Source organism: Patagioenas fasciata, chromosome 27 (assembly GCF_037038585.1).
Source record: "Patagioenas fasciata isolate bPatFas1 chromosome 27, bPatFas1.hap1, whole genome shotgun sequence".
Classification (NCBI taxonomy): Eukaryota; Metazoa; Chordata; class Aves; order Columbiformes; family Columbidae; genus Patagioenas; species Patagioenas fasciata.
This window is the reverse complement of record NC_092546.1, coordinates 4,214,005-4,220,145: the sequence shown is the minus strand read 5'-3', so window position 1 is coordinate 4,220,145 and position 6,141 is coordinate 4,214,005. Positions and strand designations below refer to the sequence as shown.

Below are 6,141 nucleotides of genomic sequence, written 5' to 3'. Positions count from 1 at the left end.
CCGGAGCCCCCGGTGCTGCCTCTGGAGCCGGTACCGGGGGGAGCTGTGCGGGTCGGGGGCTTCGACCCAGCGGGAGGCACCGACCCCGCCGGGCTCACCGCCCAGCCCGCTCCCGGTGCCCAAATCTCCGCTTGCAGCGGTACCAGCCCGCCCCAGCCGCGGGGGCAGCCCCGCCGTGTTAATCGAGAGCATCAATTAAGTCACCTCTCCCGCCGGTCTCAGCGGGGACACGCTGGGGCTGTCAGCGGCTTTGCGGCACAGTAAACTCTACATTTTGCATCACTTTTGTTCCCGTACCGGCTTTGCAGACCGAGGACACACCGAGGGTGCGACAGCATCACCACTCGGGCGTGGGACAGGGAGGAGATGGATGGGACAGGCTGGGGAACAGTGGAATGACACCTGGAGACAAAGGGTCTTGCACTTTCTCTTTGGGAATGACGTTGTTAGATAAGACAAGGGGTGATGGTTTTAAACTAAAGGAGAGGGATTCAGGTTGGACATGAGGAAGGAATTGTTGGCCCTGAGGGTGGTGAGAGCCTGGCCCAGGGTGCCCAGAGAGGTGGTGGATGAACCATCCCTGGAGACATCCCAGGCCAGGCTGGACGGGGCTCTGAGCAACCTGAGCTGCTGAAGATGTCCCTGTCATGGCAGGGGTGGCATTGGCATTCAGGTAAACTGAAACTTTGTGGTTTATGTTGGTCAAAGCTAAAAATCCCAGGAGCACATCACATTCCCCAAAAGATTCTTCCTAAACTACACTTTATCAGTCAAAAACTAATGCTCTTCATATGCAAAGCGGTTTACTCTTCAGTTGCATCACCTTATCTCATCTCATCTCAGAGGTTTCTTTCCTCTGGCAACTTCTTAGTTTGCAGAAGAGAAAGAAACAGCTTGGAGAGCCCGGAAATGATGATCTTTCCCAGCCTTTGCTCACAAACATAGAACGGATCCTTACACTTTGTCCTGGCCCATCAGGGCTTGGGCAGGGTTGGGGACAACGAGGGAGCGGGTGACAAACATCCCAGCTCCAAGCTCCTGTCCCTGTACCCGGCTGCAGTGATGCTCTAATATGGCAAAGTTGAGAGAAGTTATTTCGAACAATAAATAAATCCGGGTCAACTATACAGAGAGCAATGTCAAGGAATTTAAATCCCACAAGAAACAAGTTTTAATTTAAGGCAAATGTGGGACTCTGCCCGCTGAAGCGCTGCCGTCCCCCAGCCGGGAGCAGGGGGTCGGTCTGGCTGCCCCGGGGTGGCCCCGTTTTGGGGGGGACCGAACCCTTTGTGGGGGAAGGGCTGTGGGAGCCCCCACAATTGCTGCTTGTGCACCTTGGGGATGCTCAAAAAGAGCCAGGGACACCTCCCTCCTTCAGCTCTTCCACTTGTCAGCTGTCTCCATGTGGGACAAACACTTCCCCAGCCTCGTTCGCCCCCATACCCTCACCCTGGGGCCAGCGGGGCTGATTTAAGTGTCCCCATTGTGGCTGTGGCTCCTTGCAGGTGGGACATGGCAGTCACCTCAGGGATGGCCACAGAAAGGCACTTCAGTTTACAGAAAGAAACAGAAAGCATCTTTGCTCCTTCTTGTTAGAAACAAGAGGGTCCGTGCTTATCCTGACATCATTACTCTTCAGAGTTAACAGCCAGGCTGCGGGTACAGACAGCCCCTATCTCTCCGCACTCTAGTTTGTAGTGTCTCTGCAAACACCGTGGATGCTGTAGTACCAAGTTTAGAGCTGGGCGAAGCTTTCTGATGCAGGAAACCAGCACTAAGCGCAGACAGGCATCGCCGCAAAGCTCGGCTTAACGCCTTCTTTCCATCCTAGCGACATACTTCACTTAAACCCTCCCTTTCTGCAGCTCCCCGAAAGCGGCAGCGGGTTTGTTTTGCGGCAGGTTTGGAAAGAAACGTGATCCGTGTTTTCCGTTTGCTGTTGTGCAAGCCGGGGGTGCAGGTCGGGGCAGGCGGCGTGTGCCGGGGGGGACGCGGCCGCCCCAGCTGGGGCACCCCCGCGCCGCACCGAGCGCTGCAAAGGTTTCGGCTTTCCCGGAAACCATTACGGCTTTCACAGAGCAAACAAACAAAGGATGGACCCGAACCAGAATAGTTCCAGTTGGAAAACTGCAAACGGGAAACCTTGTTTATAGAGATATTTGTGGAAAAGCAGCAGGAAGAAAACAGAGAGCGAAGCTAGATGACAGGTTATGGGGTAGTTTAGACGGGGCTTGGGGACAGATTAAAGCCAAGCTCAACTGCCACCGTCTGCTGGGGATGGTGGGGTTTGAGCCAAAGCAGGAGGAACATCCAGCCCCATCCCTGGGGACACTTGGGTTCAGGAGCCACCTAAAATCAGTTGCTGGCCTCTCCTAAAATACAAAATAAATACATTAATTAATAAAAAGTTGAGAAGTGCCGAGAAGGAGTGGTGAGAAGCCCCGGGATGCGCCGGGAGGCCCATTGAGCCGCTGGTCCTGCAGCATCTCCCAGGTCGTGCTGCATCCCCCTTGGCAGCAGCTCCTCTCCCACCCAAGCAGAGCTTGCCCTGCTGGAAGCCAGGATGTCGCGTTGCCATGTGGGTGCTGGAGATGCTGAAGGAACCCTGCAAAAGAGGCAAATCTGGCTTTGGGAAGAGTGTAAGTGCCCCTACAAAAGCAAAGTGTGCTGGGACAGCCCCGCCAGGGCACAGCTGGGGACGTTTGCAGAGGATGCTCTTGGCATGGGGTGTTCAGGGAGGCAACGGCCACAGGAACTGGGACTGGTTTAGCAAGGAGAGGCTTAGCGCTCCCATATTGGCTGGCTCATTCCTTCTCCTGTCTTCCTATTGTTTGTTTTTGCAAGTATTAATATGCTGGGATTGTTTTCCTTAGCGCACGTCGGGTCTGGAGGGGTTTGCTGGGGCTCTGGGATCTGGGTGACCTTGTCCCACCAAGAGATCTTCCCAGGAGGGTCTATGGAGCCTGGCACAGGGTTGGCCCAGGTCCCCACGGCCTGGGCAGGACCCACAGAGGTGTCCCTGTCACAAAGGCCACCCAGCCCGAACCCCCAGGGTGCTGTGGGATGGTGGGGCAAGCAGCAGGGATGGTGCTGTGGTTCTTGTCTCCGACACGAGGAGGCTTCACCTTGACGCGCCTGCGGAGCAGCATCGCACCCACGCCCTCCCGCTCCGCAGCCCGCACAAGGCAACAGCTGTCCTGCCAAAAACCCAGTAGCTGCTAAACAAACAATTTAATGCAAAACAGCCTCGACGGAGCAGGAGCAAACGTGCCCGAGGAAGCGTCAAAGCCATTACAGAGCCGCTGCGAAAGCACACGATGTTGCAAAGGCTTTGCAGAGCGCTCAGGGAGAGCAGCCTGGTACAATTTGCACCTTTTGTTTCAACGTTTTCCTAACGAGGTGGGTCATACGGTGAGCGATATCCTCTTGACCAGTCAAACTTCCCTTGATCCACCTGAGTTCAAACAGATGTCTTGCAGGCTGATGGCTGAGCACAGCCTGGAGATCGCTCTTGGCTTTCCCACCTTTCTCTGCTTGCAGCTGCAGAAGGAACTGGAGTAGGATGCACATCTGGGTACCTGAGCGGGATGCACATCTGGGTACCCGAGCAGGATGCACATCTGGGTACCTGAGCAGGATGCACATCTGGGTACCCGAGCTGGGTGCACATCTGGGTACCTGAGCTGGGTGCACATCTGGGTACCTGAGCAGGATGTACATTTGGGTACCTGAGTGGGATGCTCACCTGGATATCTGAGCGGGATGCACATCTGGGTAACTGAGCAGGATGTACATTTGGGTACCCGAGCGGGATGCTCACCTGGATACCTGAGCAGGATGCACATCTGGGTACCCGAGTGGATGCTCACCTGGGTACCTGAGTGGGATGCACATCTGAGTACTTGAGCGGGATGCACATCTGGGTACCTGAGTGGGGTGCACATCTGGGTACCTGAGCGGGATGCAGATCTGGGTACCTGAGTGGATGCTCACCTGGGTACCTAAGCGGGATGCTCACCTGGGCATCCCACAGGGGTGCGCAATGTCATCTCAGAGATCTTCCTTATGCAAACATCTTACAAGAGCCACAAAAGGCCCTGGGTTCCCACGTCATTCGGCACAGGGAGGGATGCGCTGCAGGCTGACGTTACTCTCAGCCACCTCTTGCAGCCTCGCTCAGCCCATCAACCCACTGGGAGATGACGGAGTCAGTCCAGAGTCATCATCTACAGCAAGAGATGTTGTGAACCACTGGGATGGAGCGAGAAATGGGAACCGGCCAGAAAATACATGGTACATAATGTCACACTCAAAATTTACCGTGAACAAGTGTCCATAAACACGGAGGGGGGAAATCTAAGCAATTAAGTCATTTCAAATGTCAAATAGCCCATGGACCCCACATTTGGACATGACAGATGAACAAAAACATAGACATTAAAAATTCCTGAAAACTAACAAAGGAACGATGATTAATTTCTCCCTGTTCCAGGGCAATCGCATTATATACACACAAAGGAGTCATAAAAATTCCAGGATGACGGAACAAAATCCTTACAGAGCTCCACAGATAAAATACAACCATACTGGAAGGAGCTGGAACAGCCCAGGGAAGGAGCCTGGGGGCAGCTCCTGCGCATCGTGCTGGGTAAAACACCTTTCCTGGAGGATGCGACCGCAGGATTGTACCCGGTGGAAGTGCTGCTGAGCAGGAATGTCATGTCCCAGCTCGGGATGGGACAAATCCTTCTGGTTTACAGCAGCGGTTCCCCCGGGCATCGCCCCGTTGTAAAACCTGAGCACCATGTGCCAAAGGAATTGAGGATGTGGTGATAACACAAGCAAGGATGGTGCAGAAGGCAGCAGGATGGAGACACAAAGAACTCAGCGCCTTAGCCCTGCTATGGCCAACTGAAAACTCCTATTGAGCCCCAGGTGCCGGAGCTGAGCATTCAGGAATGCAAGAAAACGAAGGGATAAAGTCAAATCGTTTCAGTCCAAGAGGGGACTTCTTTCTTCATTTCAGAGAAAGATATTCCAAACCAAAACCGCAAAGAAAATATCATTAAAAGAGGCCGCAGTGTTGCTCGGTGACTGTTCCTTGGCTTTTTTTGTGGGATGTTTTTCATCAAAAACGGCTGTGTAGTCTGCAAAATTAATTAAGGAGGATGCTGAGCGGTGCCAGGGGCAGAGGGGGGCTTAGGGGCTTAGGGGCTGTCCCTGGGGCCACAGACCCTGAACAAGGAGAACAGCCCCTCTGAGTGCAGCGAACAACCAACTCGGCTCTGCGGTGATGGTCCACAGGACAGCCCACCAGAGACTGGGGTCCCAGCATCTCCGGGAGAGCTGCACCCCTGCAGAGCTCATCCTGCAGAGCTGCATCCCTGTAGAGCTGCATCCCTCACAGAGCTGCACCCCTGCAGAGCTCATCCTGCAGAGCTGCATCCTGCAGAGCTGCACCCCTGCAGAGCTGCATCCCTCACAGAGCTGCACCCCTCACAGAGCTGCACCCCTCACAGAGCTGCACCCCTGCAGAGCTGCATCCCCTGCAGAGCTCATCCTGCAGAGCTGCATCCCTCACAGAGCTGCATCCCTCACAGAGCTGCACCCCTGCAGAGTTGCATCCCCTGCAGAGCTCATCCTGCAGAGCTGCATCCTGCAGAGCTGCATCCCTCACAGAGCTGCACCCCTGCAGAGCTGCACCCCTGCAGAGCTCATCCTGCAGAGCTGCATCTCTCGCAGAGCTGCATCTCTCACAGAGCTGCATCCTGCAGAGCTGCATCCCTGCAGAGCTGCATCCCCTGCAGAGCTGCATCCCCTGCAGAGCTGCACCCCTGCAGAGCTGCATCCCTCACAGAGCTGCATCCCTCACAGAGCTGCATCCCTCACAGAGCTGCATCCCTGTAGAGCTGCATCCCCTGCAGAGCTGCGTCCCTCACAGAGCTGCATCCCTCACAGAGCTGCGTCCCTGCAGAGCTCATCCTGCAGAGCTGCATCCCCTGCAGAGCTGCACCCCTGCAGAGCTCATCCTGCAGAGCTGCATCCCTGCAGAGCTGCATCCTCCAGAGCTGCATCCCTCACAGAGCTGCATCCCTCACAGAGCTGCACCCCTCACAGAGCTGCATCCTGCAGAGCTGCACC

At 55.3% G+C, this 6,141-nt stretch overlaps 1 long non-coding RNA gene across 1 annotated transcript; it reads right to left on the bottom strand.

Annotated features, from left to right (window-relative positions):
• Positions 1–3,216: 3,216 nt before the first annotated feature.
• LOC139825693 (uncharacterized) lies at positions 3,217–5,406 on the bottom strand. The gene is made up of 2 exons (XR_011735918.1): positions 5,235–5,406; positions 3,217–5,147 (listed from the first exon to the last, which is right to left on the bottom strand). It is a non-coding gene; the product is annotated as an uncharacterized lncRNA (long non-coding RNA).
• Positions 5,407–6,141: the final 735 nt, after the last annotated feature.